The sequence below is a fragment of the Borostomias antarcticus genome (assembly GCF_949987555.1).
Source record: "Borostomias antarcticus genome assembly, chromosome: 9".
Classification (NCBI taxonomy): Eukaryota; Metazoa; Chordata; class Actinopteri; order Stomiiformes; family Stomiidae; genus Borostomias; species Borostomias antarcticus.
The window spans coordinates 21,187,176-21,213,163 of NC_140242.1; positions in this window are offsets into that span (position 1 = coordinate 21,187,176).

Consider the following 25,988-nt stretch of genomic DNA (forward strand, 5'->3'; position numbering starts at 1 on the left):
GGAGAGCCTCCCACAAGGCCATGGCTTGTTGAGCTGAAAGACAATGCAATATGACTGTCAGCAGTGCCGATATTGGTTAGAAAACACGTATGCAGACATAAAGAAACCATATTCTGCTTTGTTTCATGCCCTTTGCATTTGCTCAAGGTCACTTGAGCAAACAGCCAAACAAAAGACATGTTTGCGTTTTGCTTACTTTCATCCAGACCCATCGGTGGTTGCATGGATTTGTTCCACATTCCAAAGAATGCCGCATTCTTGCAGAAGGTGGTCCATCTCAGTTTCATCTCTGCAATGAAGTTTTTGTTTTTTGACTCGATGAGTCTGCCCATTTCCTCCATGATCTGAGTGCACAAATCAAACACACAAAGTAATAAGACACTTATTTTATACCCTATGAGGTATAAAATGTCTATGCAAACAGGCTAGGAATTACATAGGTCACTCACATGCCGGGGGTCTCTGAAGCATGGATATCCTTTCAAAATCATCTGGGTCCTGTCCTCTTCTTTGGACGAAAAGGTTTGGATGAAGGCTCTCCTGGCCTCGAACTCAAGGTCAAGCAGATGGGCGACATCCTCAGGGTTGTGTTTGGGTCTCTTCCATAGCTCTAGGAGTGTTTTATGATGTCTGGCCTGCACCAGCCTGGAGTCACTGCCTGTTGATGAACAAAGTATTGACATTTACAGTAACACTAAACGTCCCAGTGTCACATTTGTCTGCATCGGAATTTCCTATAGAGGCGCAGTGTGGCAGCGGTGCCTTGCAAAGGCAGTCAAAGCAGTTAAGGTACAAACAAACAGGGCAGGAGGCAATCACCCGTTTCCATAACATGAGGCAGCTTGATGTACAAGTAAGCCCCTGGACAGGAACGCTGGCATGTCACAGGGACTTCCAACCATAGATATGGAGTACCGTAGATAATGTCTATGCTTCCAACCCTTGTTATGGAGTACCACGCGGGGAGATATAGGGTACTATCTTAAAGGGTAAGTAACATGGGGACTGCTTTGTCCCAATCTAATTGTATAATAATTGTGTAAATAATTGCCAATGTAACTATACACTGAAACAGTCCATTATGGGGGCTTTTGCCAGGAAGGAGGGCCAGCTACCGAAGCACCTCCCAGCCGCGTCGGAAAGTGCCGAGTGGTTATGGCGCGTCAGCTCAGTTACTCGCTGACGTCACCCATTAGGAATGCATTGGCGAATGACCGTAGGATATACACTTAATAAATAAGTAAATGCTTAACGCCGTGGTGATCATGATCAGCGAAATTGTGCCATCCTCTTTACAATCGGCCCTGCTTTTGCAACATCCACAGTGAAATAGCGCTAGCATGAGATGCTAGGTCTAGTGGCATTGCATAGGCAATGCCTATTAGCATTGCACACCGCTGTCTCACTGAGATACCCAAGTTGACGTCACGGAACCCACGTGATCCTGCCTTTTCAAAAGTCCCGGATGTGGTTAATTTTAGCTGATAAAACGCAAATATCAGATGTGTATCTCATCCAGAAACATACATGTACATCTAGGCGACACATTTAGGGGGTTTCTGAGGGACGTGTGTCAGCAGTTTTGCAAGAGTAAAATCATGTTACTCACCCTTTAAAGTCTTTGGTATGGCTCGTTCATTGATCAAGATCACAACCTTCCCAACTCAAGGCAGACACTTACCACAAAACCACTGAGCCAGCCACATGCTTAGAGAAAAACTCAATTTTAAATACATAACATAAGCAGTCAATTTACCTGGGTCACTACCATCATTTCCAGAGGGGGTCTCTTGGCCCGCATCGAGATCAGAATCCTTGGTGTCATGGTTGGGTTGCAGCAGTTGTCGTCTTGTTTTGTTTTGTTTTTGAGTTTGGTCGGATCTGGGAGTGGATGGGGGATAGAGATGAGATGGTATACCGTGACAGTAAACGTCAACCATTATTTTGTATTTTACTACGAGCCTATTAAACTGAAAGAGGCTGTATGTAATCACCACCAAATGGCAGTAGCAATGAGCTAAATCTGAAAAGATGGTCACCATGTTACTGTGCATGCACACCAAAAGCAGCCAGAGACAATTCATTCTCAATGGATGCTGGCATCACAGGGCGTCGGGCGCCTTGTCGCCCTGTGATGTCAGCGTCCATTGAGAATGAATAGTCACTGGCTGTTTTCGCTGCATGCACGGTTACAGGTGGTCCATTCAATCACAGGCCAAGGAATTAATTCTTGTCAAACTCCCACTTACTGGAAAAACTGCATTCAAAACACTAGCAAACTCCAATTGTTCAAAGAAACTACAAAGTTAGAAAGACATTCAAGTGATTCAACATGTTTCAGACAAAAGGAACCATATCACCAGAATTTAAAATAGATGCCCAGTTATAGTTGACAATCCAGATTCAAACCCAGAACTTTATACTATTTCCAATCCTGTGTTACACTGTAGGAGTCTAAACTCAGCCTATTCAAGTGTCTGTCAAGTTGATTAAACAACATATGTTCCAAGAAGCGTAGTAGACCGAGGGCATGGGGGAAGGAGGCAATACTGTAAACTACAAAACACAGTATACCATAAAACTAGATACCATACCAATATTCCATACCTTCTCATTCCTGATGGGGGACTCATCAACTGAGGTCCTGACTTCGCCATCTGCAGGGGAGTTTTTTGGTGACCAACCGGTACCATCTCCTTAGAGCTACAGCCTGCAAATGAACAAAGTATTATAAGACTAACGGCGCTCTCGCACGCAAGCGATGGGAGCGACATGAACGGGGAGATATAGGGTACCATCTTTAAGTCTTTGGTATGACTTGTTCATTGATCAAGATCACAACCCAACCCAATCACCAACTCAAGGCAGACACTTACCACAAAACCACTGAGCCAGCCACATGCTTAGAGAAAAACTCAATTTTAAATACATAACATAAGCAGTCAATTTACCTGGGTCACTACCATCATTTCCAGAGGGGGTCTCTTGGCCCGCATCGAGATCAGAATCCTTGGTGTCATGGTTGGGTTGCAGCAGTTGTCGTCTTGTTTTGTTTTGTTTTTGAGTTCGGTCGAATCTGGGAGTAGATGGGGGATAGAGATGAGATGGTATACCGTGACAGTTAACATCAACCATTATTTTGTATTTTACTACGAGCCTATTAAACTGAAAGAGGCTGTATGTAATCACCACCAAATGGCAGTAGCAATGAGCTAAATCTGAAAAGATGGTCCCCCTGTTACAGGTGGCTCATTCAATCACATGCCAAGGAAGTCATGTGTTACAAGGTGTGTTACACGGTAGGAGTCTAAACTCAGCCTATTCAAGTGTAATTTTTTATATATATATATATTTATATATATATTTTTTTTACATTTTATCAAAATATCAGATCGCTTAGTGCCTGCTTGCACTCAATTTGCACTCGTTTGTATTTATATTTATAGATGTTTTTGTTTACGTTTTCTATTCTATTGTAACGGACTTTGAACTGAGTTTGAACGGAGTTTTAGCTATAGAACACTGTTGCTTTAAGAATTATCGGATGACGTTCATCCGGGGGAGGGACGGGTCTGAACGGGGAACGGAAGGTTGAAAGCGAGCGGGAGGCGGAGAGAGTTGGTGATGGATTTATGAGAAGTGATTATTCGAGATATAACCTGTTAACTAGTGAAATAAAGTGTGGAACTAAGAACCCTCCGACTGGTTTATGACAACGCTACACTATTCTATATTCTATGTTGTTCAAAGAATAAAACTGGAACATGTCATGTCACTGATACAGTCTGAATCTGCCGCGGAATGCGCATATATGATATCAATCAATCAATCAAACTTTATTTATGTTCTATAGCACAAATCATGCATTGAATGTAACTCCAAGTGCAGTATTTACTAAACCACAATATAAACAAGAGCTACACGGATCAAGAGTGTTTGTGCACAGCGCTACTGTGTGTGGTTGAAGGCGCTACTGAAAGTGATGACAGAACGCATGTCTCAGAAGATACGCGGTCATCCTGTATTTATCTCCATCTGTATTAGTACATTTATTTTGTAAGCTCTATTTTGACAGCTCTACCATGGGCACTTTTATTTTGATGGGGCATTCTTTGTTGATAGACTTAGGACAGTTCAGGACGAGTCAGAGTCTTGCGGCATGTGGTTTTTATGAAAAGCTTAAAGTCTAATATTTCAGTGATTATTGAGCAGTATTCAAATATTTAAATACATTGAGCAGCAGCTGAAACTTTGTCTAAGAACCAGATCTGCGGAGCTGCTGTGTTCATGTGTTTTTTTAGCAGTGGCGGCGCCAGCGGATTTTCATTGCGGGTGCTATAGGGAGCTTGTCCTGAGGGTGCTACGGAACTTGTTGACGACGGGGGCGGGGGGGGTGCGCCGGAAAACCCCGGTTTTAGTCTTTGACGGTTTTTCGGTTTCAATAATTGGAAACCGTCCATCCCTACTGTAAACTACAAAACACAGTATACCATAAAACTAGATACCATACCAATATTCCATACCTTCTCATTCCTGATGGGGGACTCATCAACTGAGGTCCTGACTTCGCCATCTGCAGGGGAGTTTTTTGGTGACCAACCGGTACCATCTCCTTAGAGCTACAGCCTGCAAATGAACAAAGTATTTAAAGTGGCACTCCAGGGTATGGCTTATGGCTCTTAGCACAAGTAGCCCTGTATATTATTTTCGATTAACAATACCAAAATCATAAAATTGCATAATTCAAGCAATAAATTACAATACCGTGAGAAACCGGTTTGATTTGGAATGACTCAGATAACCAGAATGCCTTGCGCGGCTACCAACAATGAACCCGCCCTTCGGACATGAATTCCCCGATGAACGAGACACAAGGCTGAGAGAGAGAGCCGGCGGCAGATCGGGTACACAAAGAGCTGTTTGCTGAGGCGGGGGCGAGAGAGTTGTTGCGGTCTGTTTGAAAAGAGCGTAAATAAAATCACCACTCCCCAGTAAGAAGACTCCTCTCATCCTTTCCTAAATACCGAGAGTTACACTGGTGTCAGAAGTAACCTAAAACTGGCTAGCTAGCTAGTTTGTTGTAGAGTAGGCCAGAGATGGACTGGGACACAAATTCTTACAGGTAGTCACATACAATCAGGCCACCGCGAGGGGGGGGGGGTTGGACCAGTTATAGTTCTTGTATTTCACTTCCCAGGATTTACCTACGTCAAATTATGTGTTTGATGTCAGCAAATCCTTGCTAGAATTGACACGATCTTCCCTGTGGGTTCATGTAGCCATGGTGGTCAAGGGGGAACATTATCACCTATAATTATGTAAAGGGATCTAGTTTAAGCCCAATGTTGTTCTAGGGTGGTGTGTCACTTTAAAGTCTAATGGCGCTCTCACACACTAGCGATGGGAGTGACATGAACGTTGAAAGTTAAACCTTGTCATTCAGAATGTTAATGTGTTAATTTTAAAAACATAACATTAGCATAGGCTGGCCACATTTAGAAATCCCCAAACCAGGACTCAGAAGTGCACCATCCGCACATACGTATCAGTAGGTAACCTGCACACAGTAATTTTTCATCAATCTCAATATCCCACTTTGCAGAAACGTTAATGGCCGCGTGCCCAGTAACCTGTAGCCTGGGTTTACATCAAAATATCAACTCTAGGGGGCCGCGGTGGTGTAGCGGTCTAAGCACCAGGGTGTCTGCTGGCAGCCTCTGGTGCAGCGCCCACCGAGGACCGGGTTCGCGCCCCGGTCCTGCCGATCCGAGTAAGGTCGGTCCCCACGGGGAGCAACGATTGGCTGGCTGCTCTCGAGGGAGGGTATAGGATAGTCTCGGAATCGTGGATCCGCTGCCACAAAACAGCTCTGTACCGTTTTGGAATTACGGCAACGGGCAGAGAGAGCAGGGAACTGACTTCTCTCATTCGGGTCCCCGAACTGCGGAGTTGTGAACAGCGGATCCCCGAATCTCGCAGGGGTTAATTGGATTAATCGAGTACAATTGGCTACCAAATTGGGATGAAAAAGGGATAAAATCTGAAAAAAAATAAAAATAAATAAATATCAACTCTAACCACCGTAGACTACGACAGTGGAGCCCTCCAGAGCAAAAAACAACAAATTTAGAATACCGGGACAAATCTGCATTTTACGGATATAACTCGGGACATGGAGCTTCAAACCGGGACGTCTGGGCAGCCTACATTAGCAAGGTATTTCTTAATTTACCTGAGTCACTACAATCACTGTAATCAATAGTGTCTTCGCTGTCATCCATGGTCTCTTCGCTCTCAAGATCAGTATCCTCGGCTTGGTTGGACCTGGAAGTAGATGGGGGATAGGGATGAGATGGTATACCGTGACACTGCAATCTGCAAGCAGTATTTAGTTTTTTTAGAAATACCAGTCCATACCCGGGACAGACAGATTTATCGGTTTAAATATAGGATGATATTAAAACAAAACTTAGTAGTATTTTCCATCATTGGTTAACACTGTTGGACTCTGGAACTCATAGGCTATTCCTATGTCTTCTTTCCTGCAAGTCTTTCCTCTATTGAAATAACATACTGTGATAATCTAGACTATAGTAAGAATGGTTATGAATTATGAGACAGTGTTGGGTGTAGGCTGCTCTCTGATAACGTGCACTCATACATGGAACATACAACCACTGACTGACTGCCGACAGCGCATTGACTGACTAGGCAGTGGCACCACAACCACATGCTCTCATTCCACCTATCATATAAATCTACCACTAGGTGGCGACTGGTGATTTTATTCATTACTATGCGTTTTGCACTGTAAACATTTTAGAGACTGGCCAGGCTTAGGGTAGGGCCTGAAAGGCTAGGGTAAGGCTCAGGTTTGATTTCCAGATCCGTTCACTCCACTGATGCACAGGGAGCAGAGCATACAGTACATGATGCAGTGTGTATACCCTGGAGTAAGCAGGATTGCTTATTATTATATAGCTGTAGTCCTCAGTCTGGCCAACCTGACCCTAACATGTTTGATAAAACTAGATATAATGCAAAATTCCATACCTTCTCCTTCCTACTGGGGTGCTTGTCGAGGACTTGACATTCTGGAGTCTCTTTAGCATTTGCCGGAAGACGGTATCCTGTGGTTAAAATCGACATGGCACCTCATTAAGAAAGAGGTAATATAAATTATGAAAAGCACAAAAGCAGGAAAACTACTTTTACTCAGATGGTAGAGGCGTAGCCAACAGGCAGAAACCAGGAAATACATGACGCTTGGATCTTCCATATTGCCTTGCCCTGCTGAGACCACGCCCATTGAACACTTCTTTGCAAACCCAAACGAAGGGGAAGGCTTATTACCACAACCTATTGACCACAGCTGTGAGATCAGGCCATATATACGCAGGGCGTAATGGTAGAAAAACCACTTCACAGTGCACCAAAGACAAGGGGAGAAACGTGGGGCATTATCCCTGCAGGGCATAATCTATGGAAGATTCTTGCACATGATTATGTAAGGGCGGGGCCCCTCTAGTGATTCTGTATGTCTGTGCTTTTACTAATCGGACAACAGGTACACACAAAAAGAGCAGAACTGCCAACAGTAGAAAGAAAAAAGCTATCCATTGATATATGCTCCCAAAAAGTGAGTTGATTGAAGGCACAACATCCAGGTATTGAGGCCTTTGAAGCCTTTTATTTAACCAAAACATATGCTTTCACATGCTTATGCATTCAATAAACTCACTTTGGGGGCACATTTCAGTGTACAAGCCTTAATTTCTACAGAAACCTAACTTACCCATGTTTTTTTCTGACTAGCTTTATCTCGCAGCATGGGGTAGTACTCAACGAGTCTTTTGGCCATGGCAGAGAGGTCGTCACGTGAGGGATATTCTGCATCCATTTCACCAGCCCGCAGGAGGGATATCATGTTGGTAATGGTGTTCCTTATCAAGCGGCACCTAGAGACAGAGAGTGCAGATAAAGTGCAGAAGTCGCAAAGTGCAGATAAAGTGTGCAAAATGGCGGCTGTGAACACTTGTGGACTTAGCAATTCCGTTTTGGGACAACAATGAGGCTTTGTGGACTTAGCATCAACGTGCAGCTAAAACCACAAGGCCGCAAGTGCTCTGGAATTAAGCCTAAGAGCGCGATTTGGAATTCAGCTTTAGATTGGAACGCAGTTAATGTGTGAGCTTCCTCAAGGAAGTACTGGAGCTGGGACTACAGTTCTGCACCTAGTCTATTATAGCACAAACCTGAGCTCCTTTGACATGATGCATTCATCTTCTCTGGCTGCACGCTTCAGCTCCTTATAGTACAAGCGCACTTGGTTCAGCTCTGCATCAGTGTAAATTACGTAGTCAGGACTGCTTATCTTCAATATCTTTTGAGGAGTCAATGTTTGTGTTGATGTATGGGGTGAGCTTGTCTGTGGTGGGCTCATCCATTTTGCTGCTGGTCCAGAAGTTGAGCTCTCCTTGACAAAAAAGATAGCATACACAATACACTTTTGTGGGGGCTTTAAGTAGGTAGTTGACTAGGCCTTCACAGGACTGCGTTGGTATTAGCTGGCACTCCTGCCCATAATACTAATGCAATGTACCATAGAGGCAGTGGGTTGAATGGGATTTTAAAACAGCTAGGGGGCGTTGTTAAGCACAAAGCGGAATGCCTCAATCCCCCTAGCCGTTGTAAAATCCCATTTCTACAAGAGCAAGCTTGAACTCCTTTGTTCTGATTGGCTAGATTAATCAAATGGTCAGTGGGGTAATCTGCCGGCCATTGTATAAGTAACAACAATAAGGCGATTCTCGATAATGCATCTTTAATTAACGAAATAACGAAAGAATCAGATCACTAATACATCTCATTCATCAATGCACAGTAATTACTCACCTCTGGATGCAATGAATCCCAAATCCTCTTTCTCCTAAGAAAGTGTTCTGGACCCGGCAGAAGGTCCTTCCAGTCTTCCCTTGTAAACGAGGGCAGCATCTCCGCTGTAATATTTGCCGCTATAATGTGTGAGAGAAGATCATTTACCACAAGCATTGTATCATTGTAAAAGACCTTTGAGAAATGCTGCTTCTCATGAGATATTACCTCCATTGTCAACGCCAAAAGCTGAAAGCAAAATTTGGGGCTTTGGCATATGGACTATATGCCCAAGTAAAATATTACAAGTGTCTTGAATGGCGATGACTTAGACTTACCTTCAAATATTGACACTGTTGTGTCGTCAAACCCCTCCATGGCCATTTCTTTCTTTTAAATGAATCTGTAATTCACATTGTGTTAATATCATGTATATGAAGCATGTCACAGGATGGTGTTAGCTGGCTAGCTAGTATTGACCCCTTTCACAGGCGGCCATGTTGGAGGGTAGGCACAGGTGTAACTGATCAAATTAATTATGGCCCCGTTGTAATTAGTGTGTCACAGCCATTCCAGTGAGCCAGCATGCACAATATCAGGGCCCTGGCCCACCTAATTCCTAAATGGAATGGGGCCATAATTAATGTTATTAATTACACCTGTGTTAACCCTCCAACATGGCCGCCTGTGATGTAACGTGCAAGGGCTGTATAACGTTAACTAAAGTTTGGCCCATCTGGCTTTGGACCAGAGGTGCAAACATCACAGGTGAAAAAGGTGACAAACATTCAAACTCATACATACACTGATCAAACAAATGGTCTATTTTGGGTTAAAACGGCTATTTTCACCTAAAGGTTAAAAGTCTGCACCCCTACACGTTTGCAAGCGCCTGCACGGCTGGCTGTTAAATGTTCCAAAATGGCAGGTCTAACATGGATGTTAGCCATGTAGCTACTATGGTCTGGAATGGACGCAAGCAAGCGCTTTAAAGCCAGATAACCAGCGTTAGCCCGGGATATAGCTTAAATCCAATGTATATCGTTAACCCTGGCACTAGCTTCTGTACACAGTCGCTATGCTAGGGTCACGTCAACCAACGTTGGTAAAGATAGCTTGCAAGCTAGCTAGCTCGAAAAATTAGCTGCATTGGGGCCTAGCTAACGTTACTTCGCGCCTCAGTACGCTCCTTCATTGCAAGCCTTGAAGGTTAGCACATGCTAAAGTCAGCTAACTGAAATGTAATTAACAAGCTTTTCTGAATTAAAACCGCCACTAACGTTAAACTTACGTTAGTAAAGCTACTTACACCACGAATAGCCGACGTTAATGTTCAAAGTAACGTTACCGTTACTGGTATATTAACTTAGTTGTGCTTCCCGTCCGTTTAGCAAATGACGGCAGGCCACAGTGGTGCTAGGCTAGCCAGCTGTAGCTAGTCTAGCTAGCATTAAGGGTAACTTAGCAAAATAAAACTTAAGTTTCTCAAGTAGCTAACGTTATCAAGCAATAAAAATCAAACGGTGTAAAAGTTACATTTTCTTACCTGGCTCGGTCGATGGGGCTGAGGAAACGTTTAGAATGCTCCACGCTCAAAGCGCCCATCAAGCGCGAGGACGACCTAAAGTAAGCTACACTTCTGCTGACTGATGAAACAGCTGCAGTCTGATCCAGGCAGCGAGAGCGGGAAAGAACGTTAGCTACACGTGACTGGCTCAAACCACAAGATTCAACCAAACGGGTGGTCTAAAGATTGTTCAATTTTACGTAGGAAAAGCCCAAGTAAGCTACTACAGTTTGCCAGAACTCACAAGTGTACATATTTTGAAAACGAGTGGCTAGGAGCATAATCAAGTGCTGAAGGCAAAGTGCAAGTATATCAATCAATTCTATAGTGTGCCTTGGCCCAGGTAGAGGCAGGGTTGAGGGCTGGGGGGGATACGGACCCGTGTTAGGGTAAGGGGATCTGAGCCTAGGGCTTGTTGTGTATGTATGTGTGTGAGTTTGTATGGGGGGGATATACCAATAAACAATGCAAATCAGTCATCAGCAGTGGTCAAAAGCACAGTAGTAGCAATCTAGTAAAATGGGTGCTTTAAGAGGGAGGATCGCAGTACTTCTTGAAGAGATTTCAGCTGGCCCCGTTTCAATACTGGCCCGAATGTGTGTGCGTGTGTGGATGTGTGCGTGTGTTATTGTCAGTCAGTCAATCAGTCAGTCTGTCAGCCAGGCTCTATGGAGGGGAGGTATGAAACATGAAGGGACAGCTGGGGTGAGAGATCGATCATGGTACAGGTAAAGCACATCACGATTAGAATTGAGATATAGGCTAGCTGTAGGCGCCCCCCTTAGTTAAAATCGGCTGATTTATGATGATTTTCTCCGAATAAAACGTCTGATTCGTGCGGTATTGGGCGCCTCTTTCATCTTCTCGCGGTGCACCAGTCAGCCAATTAGCGTCAGTGATCAAAGCGTTTTTTTCACTCCAGTCATCTCATCTTTATTTCCGACACGGCACAACGGTAGTAGTCTGTTGACTTATCAATACAAGTTGAAGTTAGCTCACTAGTAGTGGCATATTTGCGGTTTGAACGTTACAGCATGACTTGGCGTTGCGTGGTTTGTTTTGTTTTCGTGACTCTTTCACTGAAAATACTCCTTGGGCATATTAATTCGAGTCATGGACGAAGTCCCAGTTTCCACGTTACATGTGGGGTAGATGGCTGTGACGCCAAGTATAGGGTGTACAACTCATTTTATCAACACCTGAAACGCACGCATACAGCATTTTTGGATGGTGGTCGACCAGCAAGACATCAAACAACTTTTGAGTCAGCAAGGCTTGGCGCAGAAAACTATGACATTCCCATTTTTCAAGGCTGCACCTCGCCACACTTTGGGCCATTGGATGAATGCAACGCCGCTAGCACTTCCAGACAAATTGAGTCTGGCGCCAACATCACATTCGAGGACACAGAACCTCGTGGGGATATGGAACCAATGCCAGTTGAGCTTCAGAATCCCGAAAGCATGGTGGTGAGTAATACAGTGTATACGTTAGTTAATCTTTAGTCAATGTAATCTTGGCATCCCATGCTAGTTGATGTCAATGGTCTCAATGTTAGCTAGGTTAATTAGACAACAACATAATGCTTGCTAGCTTGCCAACACCGTAGCTGTGCTAGCTAGCACTAGCTAAGTTAGCTAACAACATTAGCGTCTTGGTGGTTTCACGTTAGCTAACAGTTAAATGCTAACGTTAGCTAGCTACCTCTAGCAACTCCAGTGACGTCAACTAGCATGGGATGCAACTATTACATGATAATTGACATTTTACCATTGATTAACGTTAGACTAAGAATGTTTGCTAGTTTGTTGGATTTGTATTGAGCCTCATTTTATGCATCCACCTGTAACTTAAAGGATAAGTTCAGCGAATAAACACAGCGAATAACGTTAGCCCTATTTCTAGAGTCCAAAGCAGGTTTTTGAGATCTCTCAAGTATCACCACTCCAGACCTCTGGCTGCATGTACATCCCATTACCATTATAAGTATATTGTTACTTGTTTGTTAAAAGTAATATTTAAAAGTCTAATCTTAACCAAGCCAAGTGTAATTGAGCCAACCAACCCCATAATTGAGTCTAATTGTCGGGAACAGTTGTCAACCACTGTGCACAAATGAAAAGCTAGGTTTTTAGGAATACCTTATTTTAATGTTTTAATGTTACTGTTGAGTCATTATATAACTTCTTCATTGTGAACTTCATTATTTAATTAATTATGACTCTGTTGTTGCAGGAACTTGGAGTGGCATCGTTTGGCATGGATCGTCACAGTCTGACCCGGCATGCTGCTGCATTTGCGCTGAATATCCGTGAGAGATGTTACTTGTCTCAGGTATTGCACAAACAGTTCTGCATCTCTTGTTGTATTTTGTATTTATTTAACCTAGAGAAAATTCATTTTGTAAATGTTTAAGGGTTATGGTTTTTTTCAACCTGGACCCTAGTTTGCATCGCTGCAATGTATGTTTTTGTCAATATCGTGCAGCCCTAGTGCAATTATGAGTCCCGGTTTGGAGATTTCTAAATGTGGTCAGCCTATACTTAGATCGTGTTTTATCATTCGGTTGTGAAGACTCCTCTATGAAGCTATGGCCTAGGTAAGATGCAGCCCTTGAATTCAGACAGAGGAAGTCGTACAAATGCTACGTTTCTTGAGCACAACAGAATTTGGCACTTTTCAGAGGCGAGTGGCTGTGGGGTGATTACTTTTGTAATCTGAATGTTAATAAACTGTAGCACCTACTAGATGGATAGCAAACGACTAGTAGTTGTAGTTCTCAAAACGCTCTGATATCAAGACTACCTCTATTCTGATAAATTTCAACGCAATATGTTAACCAAATGTTTTGTTCCTTTTATCAAATGGATAATGCTTTTTCACTGATACATGCACACCACCCTTTCCTTTAGGAGAATGCCAACCATGTTGTTGGAGATGTGCAACAGTACCAAGCCTCCCTTATAGACAACCTGAGGGATCAGATAAAGAATGCTTTTGACATCCATGAAACTAAGGAGACGATCCAAACCGCAGTGCTGGGAGTGTTGGATGATTTTGAAAACCCCTTCCTAAAGGTATCATCAACATATCTACAGGACAGTAGCATTCGGCATTTTTTCAACCCTGTTGAGCCTGAGGAGGTGGTCATATCACAAACTGCATGTAGAAGTAAGGGAAGAAATTCAAGAGCTCTTGCCATTCAAACCAATTCATTTTATTATGTACCGCTATTGGATAGTCTGGAGGATTTTTTTTCTGATGCCAGAATATTTAAAATGATAAGCTCAGAACCTAGGAGGTGCAAAGAAGGTTTTGTCTATGATATAGTTGATGGGGAACTTCTTAGGCACCACCCACTCTTTTCCATCAGACCTTCTGCTTTGCAGTTTATTCTTTATACTGATGAGATAGAAATATGCAATCCACTCAGTCCAAAGAACAAACTGTTAATGGTTTATTACACATTAGGAAATATTGATCCTAAGTATAGATCAACCCTGTCTGCAATTAGATTGTTAGCCATTGCTAAATCAAGTGATCTCTCAAAGTGTGGTGTCGATGTGGTCTTGGATAGAATCAAAAAGGATTTAGATGTGTTGTACAGTGGTGTTCAAATCAAAACAGCTCTTGGTGAGAAAACCATGTATGGTGCTGTGGTTTCCTTTACAGGGGATACATTGGCTCAACATGATGTTGCTGGTTTTAAAGTGGGTGTGGGGTTTGCTCATTCTAAATGTAGGCATTGTGAGTGTGACATGCATGACATGCAAACTCACTTTAAAGAAGAATTGTTCAACAAAAGAACAAAGGAGCGACATCTGAGACAGTGTGTTGACATTGAGAGGGCCAGCACAGATTTTGTTAAAAACAATTTAAAAACAACATATGGGATCAACAGAAGAAGTACATTAGTGGATTTCCCTGGCTTTAATCTTATTGAGCAGACGCCACAAGATATTATGCATATCATTCTTGAAGGGGTTGCCCCTATGGAAATTAAATGTGTGCTAAAACATCTAATTGACAGTCATCTGATAGAACTGGATGTTTTTAATTCAGATATGCGCGGTTTCCCTTTCTCGCCTCATGATCTAAGGGACAGACCAAGTCCTATCAGTGCTTCTACACTGACCTCTGACAACAAACTAAAACAGTCCTCAGGCCAAATGCTTATCCTTTTGAAAATATTGCCATTTCTGTTATATACGATCAAAGATAATTTGTTTGTGCAGTTTGTTATTCAACTAGTAGAGATAACACAAATATTGTTTGCACCAGTCCTCTCACTCCAAACAGTTGCACTGCTTAAAGAACTGATAGAGCAGCATTTGAAATCATTTAAGCAGCTTTTCCCAGAAAGAAATATTATACCAAAACAACATTATTTGCTTCATCTTCCTTCTCAAATTATGGCCTTGGGTCCTATGTGTAGACACATGTGTATGAGATTTGAATCAAAACATAGATACTTTAAACGCTGGGGTTCAAAATTAAATTTCAAGAATGTTTGTAAAACATTAATTCAACACAACCAGAGATATGAATGCTCTCACAATGTCAATGGCAGGGAACACCCTATTTATTCCAATGAGAAGGAACTGGGTCCACCATCTGATGTTCTAAACATGGAATATGTGCATTCAAAATTGAGGGACTTCATAGGTACTGACGACATACAAACAGTTGTGTCACTCAAATGGCTTGTCCTGAATGGAAACAAATATACAAGTGGGAAGTCATTAGTAATTAGTAGTGTTAATGACCAGCATCTACCCGTATTTGGGTTGATCAGAGATATATGGCTGGTGAACACGTACTTATACTGTTTTGAATATCAACCTTATGACACGTTAAATTTGAACAAAGATTTGCTTGCATATGAAGTAGATATCCCTAATGTTGCTCAAGCCACAGAGGTAGTTGATGCTGAGAAGCTAGTTGATTTCACTGCGTATTATGCAATTCCATTTAAAGACCACCAATATGTTCCAATTAAGTACAAACTTGATGATGTAATGAGCTCTTCTAATTGAATTGAGAGAGGGGGGAGGAAAGAGGGAGAGGGGGAAGGAAAGGGAGTGTGTGGGGGGGGATGAGGGGGGAGAGGAACGATGGAGAGGGGGGAGGAACGAGGGGGAGGAAGAGGAGGGAGGAGAGAGAGGTGGGAGGAAAGAGGGAGAGGGGGGAGGAGAGCGAGAGGGGGGGGGGGAGATGGAGAGGGGGGGGAGGAAAGGGAGAGAGGGGGAGGAAAGGGGGAGGAGAGGAGAGGGAGAGATGGGGGAGGAAAGAGGGAGAAGGGGGAGGAGAGAGGGGGAGGAAAGGGAGAGAGGGGGAGGAAAGAGGAAGAGAGGGGGGAGTAAAGAGAGGGGGAGGGCAGGAAAAGGGGAGGAAAGAGGGAGGGGGGGGAGGGGGAGAGAGATGGGGGAATGGGGTAGAGGGAGGAGGAAAGAGAGGGAGACCACCACAGCAACCTAGTGACCCCCTAGAAAATGCCTAAACACATGTATACACACACACACACACACAGTTGAGTCGGTTTAGATTTGTGATCTTTTTTTGGGAGCGAATTTTATGTTCTGTTATGAGGGGGTGAATATTAAAGGAAGAGGTAGTATTGAGTTAAAGAGAGGAATTTTGTGTGGTGTATCTCCTCTTGCCAAGTAATGTATCTCAAGTTAAACTGGAGTGCTTGGACATAACTGTCAGAGATTGTTTAACATTTCTACTTGTCTGTATCTGAACTATTTATTTTGTAAATAAAATTGTACAAAAAAGAATGAGCTGTTGTGAAAGAATTGTCTTTGTGACCATTGTTTGCATAGATAACAAGGCTTAAGTTGTTGCTTAAAAATCAACCAAGTCGTCAAATTTAGTCAGTGCACATTTGAAACAGTATCATAAATGCTAAAAGGTGAGCCTCAGTTTTCTTCAAAATGGACCCCATGTTCCCCTCCACTTTTATCTAAAAGAGTGGTTTGATTTTCAATTTTTGCAATTGCTCACAAATCTCACCCCTCTAAGATAAAAGTAGATGGGGGGGGGTCCAGGTTGGAAAAAAATGAAGCTCCTCTTTAAAATAAGTTGTATGTTGATGGTGCTAGTGCGCTTGAAGTATTAAGATATTGACATGAAATGTTTTAGAGTAATGTGCTTGAAGTTAGACTTAACTAGTCTTGAAATAAGTTTTTACACTGATGTACTTGAAGTTAGATGTTTTGGGCTTGATATTTCAGAGCTTAAAATAAGGCTTCCAGTCTAGTGAAGCATACTCAACACTGAGCCAGTCAAAAAAAAACAAAATTAAGACAAAAAGTCCTTAGCAAGACATAGCAAGTGAATGTTGCTTGATTCAAGACAAATTAGCTTAGCTGAAAAACACTAGATAAGCCATGTCTGCTAAAAACGAGACCAACTAGACTGAACTAGACTTAAAAGTCTAGCTATAAGACTATTTAACTTACTTAGTGCACTTGGTAAGCCAGCATTTTTTGCAGTGTGGCATCTAACGAGAAAGGCAGGAATCTGTCCGTCTGTATGTCTGTCTGCCTGTTTATCTGCCTGTGTGTCTGTCTGTATCACGATTATCTCTCGAATCTGGCAGATCTTTCTTGGGGTTTGTCTTACGAAGTTCGTAAGAAGACTTTTATGAAGACACTTTAATACTTTAATAAATGTTCAGTAGGGCCAATGTTTTGGGGAGAAAGATTGAATGTAAAACAAAGAACAAGTTTGACTGCCCTTTCTGAACAGGCACGTGTCCAGCGGCCACTAGGACCCAAGGAGGTGCAGCCAGAGGGCTTTATGTCAGGCGTCACCAATAACATATGGCAGAAAAAGGTGCTAAAGGAGCTGGAGAGGTCGCTACTAAAATGACACTGACAGTGTCCCAGAAACAGTTGGAGAAGACAAGAGCTTGACTGCTGGAAGAAGAGCTCTCAATCTTGCATAGCATAGCTTGCTAGCTAACTACAGCCACTACATCTGTCACATTTTACTTAACAGCAGCTAAAGTTTGGTAATAGCTACATCAGTAATGTAACCACAGTTTTTAGTCTGTCTTCTGAAGTTAGAGCTAGAAATGGTCATGTTGGCATTCAAGCTAGCTAGCTACTTCAATTTGAATGCAACAGGGGACCTCTGCTCTCAAGTTTCTTTCAAACAGGTGGTTGTGTTACAGGACATCAGACTATTAATGGAAGGTGTCTGTCTGTATTTTGATTTTCCTGAGAAACCTGGGCACCAGGAACATAGATTCACTTTTATTCCTGTGGGTTATTTTCATCTCAAAGGGGCCCCTGATTAACCAGTAATCAGTCTAGTTGTAGGTATAATTATTAGGCTTAATTATTATAGAAGAACATTGTGAGCATGCATATTGAGCATCTTCTTGATCAAGTGGTGATTTCAGAGTTGGCACCAACTAGGTAAAAGCAAAAAGAAAAGCATTTTGGAAGAATAATTTGTTAGAAAATATTTTATTGAAACAAATTACATTGCTATTTTATGTGGTGGACTGCTATTTTTCTATTTTCTAACTAACCAAGTGTCTCAAAATCGCCTATACCTACACCACGGAGATAATGGCAAATGTGAATGTGAGTCCCCAAGGAAGGGAGAAAAGGTAGCCTACATACACCCATTTTCAACACTCTGCTTGCACAGCTGACATTTTCACCCAGTCACAACTAAACAGACAAGGCCGCTGCTGCCCACACAACTTTATTTAACTACAAATAGTAAGCTCGCTGGCATTTGCTTTCGGAATTCTGCTCCACTTCACATTTGATTTGTAGCCCTCTATTCGCCAGGAGAAAACACAAGTGGAAAAAAAAATTGTCAACCTAGAGCGAGTTGTGGGGTTGAGTCTACACGGTTCTCATGATGTGCAATGGAGCCAAAAACTGTTGTCCTGTCCACACCTCAACACTGAAAGCGCTGAACTATAAAGCTGTTTTTTTCTATGGAAAAAAAAACATTTTTGCCTCTCCGCCTGGCGGTGGAGGATGGGGGTTTGCATAACCCACAGGCCTGTGCCAAATTGTGCCATTGGTGGGCACTGTATGAAGTTAAAATGTGGCAGGCATATTGCTCAGGAATACTGATTTGCTCAGCAATACAGGTGGCCCAAAAAATTGGCCCATTCCGAACACACGTTTTGAAGGACACTGCACTAGTTAAGGACTGTAAAGGGTGAACTCTCCTTCAGACAGGCCGAGCCATAAACACACTGCAGGTGAAATGTGTCAGATAAAATACTATAGTCTGCTTTATTTTTATGTTTTTTATTATATATTTTTTAGCATATAGATTGAAGTGTGGTCTTAAAGTATGATTGGAAAGGGCAGTGTGGCTTTCAAGAGATAATGCACTTGTATCCTCTTCTACAGAGGTAGTACCAAAAGGCATTAAGAGGTGTACTTGATTTGAGTCTGTGTGTGTCCCTCCCTTTCTCAGTGGTCATGTCAAACACAACCTCTGTGGAGTAGACGATGTACAGGGAGGATACACACAGAAAACACAGCCACTAACAGTGAAAAAAGCAGAAAAAAATGTTTTCATTTAAAAATTGAAAATTACTTGATTAAAAGTTTGATGTTGGTAGATGAAAGTGCAAAGCATTTCCACAAAAGCTTTTTTCTATGTGAACTGGTGTAGCTATTTATTTATATAACTGTATGTCAAGAGTAGAATAAGTGAATGCAAGTCTCAATATGATCCTAGATTCATAAGAGCATTTTGTTCTATTTTAGAAGTTATTTACAATTCAGTTGCTTTTTTATGACATGCTTAGATAATTAGAATTAGGGATTAATTCTGAATTCCTTATTCTGAAAGTAAAACAAATTATGTATATATGCCTCAATCCAAAATGCAATATTTTAATACTGTATTATTATGCATTAGTGTAATGTTTCTTAAAAAAAAATGTATTTATTGCTTTTTGAATCGCACATTTCTGACAGCCAAGTCATCAGTGTTTTGTCACAAGTGAAATTACAAACACAGCTGAAGAAAATCTTTGTGTATCAATGATAGATATCATACATGGGTATAGGTTTTCTGTTGTGATATTATTGTTAATTTGACTTTGTTTTTTTTCTAAGACTATTTTAGAACAAACAAAGACTATATTATGGAAATATGTTTTTTATAAACATACCTGATTAAAATGCATGAAAGTCATCTAGTGCGTTTATTGCTTATTGTAAGACATTGGTTTGTTGTTTTTGAACACGACAATTATGGGTAGGCTACTATATTATAAAGTTATGATTTTGTGGATCGTGTTGATTTATTTAATTTATTAGACTTCAGTTGAAAATGATTCATGTTAAGAAAAATACATGAGATGTAGAATGAACTAAAAACAATATAATAACAAATTTGTCTATTCTGTACACATATATCTATACATCTATACATCTATGTGTGTGTATAGTATATAGTATATTTGTATGTATATATATATATATATATATATATATTTATAAATACGCATGCATGTATGTGTGTGTGTATGTGTAATGTGTAAATACTGTGTAAATCTCAAAATGTGACGCTACATATTTTAATATAATTTAAAATTCAAGGTATTGATATCTACATTTTGCTGCTCTCAGGAGATGCAGACAGATGTGATGATGTGACTAGAAGTGGGTGAGAGAGAGAGAGAGAGAGAGAGAGAGACACTCGAACACTAGTGATTATGGCCCACAGCCGAACATCCCATTTCTCTAACTAAGGCACATGCTGACCTACAGTACAGCGCAGTTTGATTGAACTTGATGAAAAAGTGTTTCCTTATTTTTCTGTCATGTGTACAAAAAGTACGTCCGTGCATGTGTTTGTGTCGGTTCCTGTGTCTGTCTGTGTGTGTGTGTGTGTGTGTGTGTGTGTGTGTGTGTGTGTGTGTGTGTGTGTGTGTGTGTGTGTGCGCATGTAGGATGTGGTACGAGCAGTGAGTGGTGTTCCCATTTTCCAGTTGTGTGAAACAGGATAGGCAGCAATCACATAGGTATGGCTGTAATTCATCTTCTTCCCTGATGATAATTGCCGCCTTGACTCTTGGAAGGCCTTTGGTTCACCTAGCCTAGTATCCCATCCTGTTACGGGAAGAGAGCAGGTTGCAGCTGAGACATTTGGCTGCCCAGGTTTTCACCTTTGACCCCATGTTTTATCAGTTTCATCCCACTTATTTTTTATTTTATTTTTTTTCTCCGGGGACTCCTGCATTCAGGCTGATGATTGGGGTGAATCACAATGAGTCAAGATATAATTTGATTCATATTTTAGTCTAAGTATATTATGTTGGGTTTCATGTTGTGAGGTACTGTGCTGTGGTGAAATTGAAACCAATATAAAGAGTTGAAGACAAATTATTAAATAAAAAACAGGAGGTTGAGGACGATATACTACTACTACTTTTCTTTTTATTTTATTTTCATTGGTTATATTGTATTTAGTATTTGCACTGTATTTTGCATTTGTACTGTTTTTTGTATTGTATTTGCACTGTCATGTCTTGGCACTGTCCTGTCCTGCACCCTGTCCTATTTCGTCTTCATCAGTGTATGCCATTACCCTACTCAGATTGTAATATGTGTAAACAAATTCACGGACTACTACTACGACGACGACGACGACGACGACGACGACTACTACTACTACTACTACAACTACTACTAATAATAATAATAATAATAATAATAATAATACATTTCATTGCATTATATTGCATTACACAGTTTGCTACGTGAATTAATTAGACCCTCAACCGCCCTGGGTGAAGCAAGTGTTAGTCAGTGTGACAATACTGTGACCAGGGGAGAAACTTTACTCTGGGCCAAGTAAGATTCCCAAGTTTCTGTGGAGAAAATAGGTCAACCAGTCATAATGGGAATGAACTTTTGAACTTGACCAAAGTGGGTCTGTTGTTCCAAAGGGCTGAGAGCACCAGCCATTTTCATATAATTACTTTGCAGTTAAATTATTTGCTGGACTGTATTTTGGGTACGCTTGTTCAGGAGTGCATTATCAGTTATTTTCATTACATTAGTCATTTAGCAGGCAGTTTTATCCAAAGAGACTTACTGCATTTAAGTGAAGTAGTCAGTGTACCACTACTCACCAGAACTCACAAGGCCATCTTTCCATCTCTTTCTTTGGAGAACATTAGGAAATGGATTTGACATTTTGGTATTGTAGGCAAACATATTCATCTGAGGACTGAGCTCTGTTTTTTGCAGATTTGGACAGATTAGAAGATAAGTGTCATCTAGTTTCATACATAATTATTTATCCACTTTGGGTAAGCACGGGATAATGAGCTACTGTATTGTGCCACAGAGATGCAGTGATTTCCATGTAGGCCAACAACTGAGCTAATGTTATTTTGAGTAGGATGTTTTAAGAATGCATGCCTCCTCAATGAGATGTCATAGGCAAGCACAAGAGAGGCAGGAGTTTTCACCCTTTTCTCTTCCAAATGTTTGCGTCATGCCTCTACATTGGTTCTGACCTGATTTCAATCCACGCTAAGCCTCCATTTGACATGGCCGAGTGGCTGCTTTTATACATACAAGAAACAAGATGGTGGCTTACAGTACCTTGTGTCTCCAACACGGTTTCCTTCCTGTGAGTGACTGTGCTACCTCGGTGAGCTTTCAGTCTGCGTGTGCCGTGCTTCTACAGTACATTCGTTCTTTTCATCCGCAAGAGAAGTATGCTTCCAAAGCCTTTGTCTGATTAACATTGTTTCAAACTCCTTGTTACCAGTATGTACTGTATAATCGCTCAGAATCACAATATTCTATCTTTTCTAAGAAGCAGTTGTGCTACGTAATCGGGAAACAGGGTTCCGTATGTCTCGCGTACAGTCTCTCTCCTTCTCCCCCTTTGTTTTTGCTCTGTCCCGCTGTCTTTCTTTTTTGACTGCTATTTCAAGCCCCCTCGCTCTGCGGTGGACTCATAATATCGGATTGCACAGCCTGCCTTGGCAGAATGTGAATTTTATACTCTAGTGAACACAGGCTTTACACTTTCATTAGCTCACATTCTCCTCAGCGGTGCAAAATGCCATGTCGCAGGACGACGCGGCCCTTGCTGACCGGGACTGACAGGGTGGAGCAGGCGCGGGAGAGGGGCCTGGCGGTGGGCGGGACTGACAGGGTGGAGCAGGCGCGGGAGAGGGACCTGGATGAAAAGTCGCTTCTGGAAAACACTACTTGCCCTTAAGACACTGGCCACAAATACCAACGAAAGGACTGTCGCCCGAACGGCCACATAATATTATTGCCTCAGTTCAAACAAGCAGGGTGAAAGAGATACTGTAGCATTCAATGCCTGGAGTAGGGTGGTAATTTTTGCAGAAATGTTTACTGCTCATAATTTTCCTGACTAAGCATTTAATGTGATGAATATTCTTACATAAATTAGATCTATTCGTATGCCCACGGTTGTTGCCTTTTGACAAGTTTATTTTCAATATCACACATACAGAAGAAGCAAATATTTGCCTTTCTGTATTAGTTACTTTACAACATTCCCTTTGGGGGGGAAATATACAAACTTACCACTAAGGATATTATCATGTAAGTTATTTATTTTGAAATATGAAATATGTTATTCATTTGCTTTCTTCCTAGTCTTTGCTTAGACAATAGAACATGACAGTTTTTTTGTTTTTATTATAATATTATAGCATTTCAGTGTGTTTAAGTATATTGCATGCTTTTGCTCTTTAGAAAGACACAGAAATTACCCTTGTACGCTCTCCTCCATTCCCAACCTAGTACCTTACATGTGTTGGATACATATGACATACTGAGAAATGTTTAGAAATTAGTTTGCACAAGGCCCATTTAAATAATGTGAATGGGCTAAACAGCTGACTTCCCTGTTAGTAATGTCCCACAGTTGTCAGAGTACACTTCCATGGATGAACAAAAAATAACTGTATAAAATATTTATTTTAAAACATTTTAACTACTATTGTAGACTATAGTTGTCTATCTCATCCTGCCTACCCTAAATTTGGACTGTGAGACAAACCAAACAAATTCAAAGAAGAAATGTACACATGCATAAACATCTCCTGATAGAAAAAGGGGTCCATGGGATACGAGAATTGTTTCTGTCAGTGTTCCCCCCAGAGATGAAAGCAAATGCTGGCTCTGTCTGAAGCTATTAAGGCAAGGAGCGCTCCTCGGCCAACCCTCTGCGCTCTCTCTCCACTCTTCTCTCTGAAGTGGGGGACGGGTAGAGAAATTCAGCCTTCTACAAAGTTGTACTCCTCAGCTGACAAAATTCTCTTCTTTTTCTTTGCCTTTTTCTTTGAACTACACCGTTGGATTATGCTGCTGCTACCTGTGCAGTAGTACATGTCCTTTAACTACTGTGTGGTATCTAATTTCTGGGTTGTACGGAAGGCAACCATACTGTAAGTGCTTGGAGTGATGTGAGACATAACTGGACATGAGGGGAGAAAAGCACTGATATCTCGCAGTGGATGAGGTCTCCTTCTTGTCACACAAGACTCTAGATTATTGAGTTGACCGAACAAACACTGAAGTTCAATGGGACCTCGGTTTGCATATGAAGGACTGGAGTTGCGATCATGTATTTGTGGAAACATGAGGAAAGTACATGACATAGATAAAACCCTGTGACCGCGGGGAGAGAACCACAAACTCAAGGTCATCCATTGGGGATGAACAGACTGCTTGATGATGCCATTTTAGGACACACATCCCACTTTCTTCTTTATTATTTCCCTCTCTCTCTTTCATTTTTTCTTTTATTAAGCTGAGTTCATACAGAGTGCAGTGATTACACATTTGAATGGAGCTAAAATGGAAACATCTCCAGGGCATCCTCTGACCTGTCATACTCCGTCTTCTACCAATGGATCTGATGTGTGCCGCTCTTCCTGTTGCCATGCTTTTCTGTTCTCTTCTCCTCTCTCTCTCTCTTTCTCCCCTCTCGCTGCACTCTAACATAGCTTGACCAGCATGGCTCAGTGTCATGCCCATCTCTCTCTCCACTCCTCTGTCTGCTCTTTAAACTAATGGGCCGTTATGTGAAACAGACCTGATTCCAGCCTGACAGAGGGAATTAAGGCCGGACAGGCCTGAATGAGCATTCCGTCGGCCAAGACCAGGCGAGAGCGTTTAAGCTGACTTTTATTCATGCTGCTTGCTATCTGTTTTATTTTTTGTTTTTATTTGTATATGATATCGCAGGAAGTAAAGATGCACTCATATTGAATGACCTACAGTATACAGTATTATTTGTTTTCCAGTGTCTGTTGTCATCAGTGCACAAGAGTAATAATTCATGGCAGGGTATAATAAATGTACTGTATTACAGTTCAAAAAATGCAAAAATAAATTATGAAGACATAAAGCTAATTCACTTATTATTGTATCCAATTGTGCTGTTTATTCAGAGTCATGTTGATATCATTTGAAGTACATACTGTAAATTAACTAAAAAATATTTTTTGGGATTGGAATAGTTCTCCTAGTTTCCAAAAGTAAGCAGCACAACTCACCAATTTATTTTTCTGATCACCAGAAAAATAAATTAATGTATATGTAAATAACTGCAACATTTGTGTTGTCTATGTTGACACATCAATGACAGGAGAGTGGTCAAGACTTACCATTAAAAAAGTACAAATAAAATAAATACAAATAGCATTGTTTCCTTCTGGATGTCTTTGAACAAATACATGCAAGTACAAGTACATGCATAGCAAAATATTTAGAAAAAATATTAGAGCCCTGCCCAAAATGGGTAAAAACCCTACAAATGTAGATGTCAATATAAATATTTATTTAGTGATTTGGTTTCTATTCAGTTTTGATTTACAAATGAGTGCACTGCATATCATTTTGATGTGAGTATTTGGTATACAGTAAGTATTTTTATAATAAGAATACTGGTTCTGTTGTAGCTATATGTAGACTAGCTATAGCTATTTTTAGAAGTAGACCGCACTGCACAGGAAAACACTTCACCAACCGTAACCAATATATAGGAATAGGAGACAGGAAATCCCTACACACTGTAAGCACTACTGTAGCTAGACACCTTTAAAACGATGTATCCTTCAATGATATTGGGACAGTGTTGGGCTCCCAGAAATGTGTTTTGCTGCTTTAAATGTAGCGTTACACATCCTTGACCATCTACATCTAACTGGTTGTTAATCACAACCGGTGGTCATGATTCAATGCTCTGTGGAGAAGTCAAATATTTTAGACTTCTCAGATCTACTGCTCCGAAGTTCATTCTAATCGTCTGAAGCTCTAAAAGGTCTGTATGGATGTTAGGGGCTCGCCTGAGCAGATTTATAATGCTTTGCCCAAAAAGGTTCAAGGCTGAACGATAAATATTTGGGGTTGAATCTGCGGAAGCCAACGCCGCTGTTGCCAGATATAATACTTTGATGTCAAATCTTAAGCATTCCACTGTACATATATTTGAAAGAGCCTTTAAGTGAAAAAATGAAAATAACTTAAAGCTGATTTGTTCTCGCAAC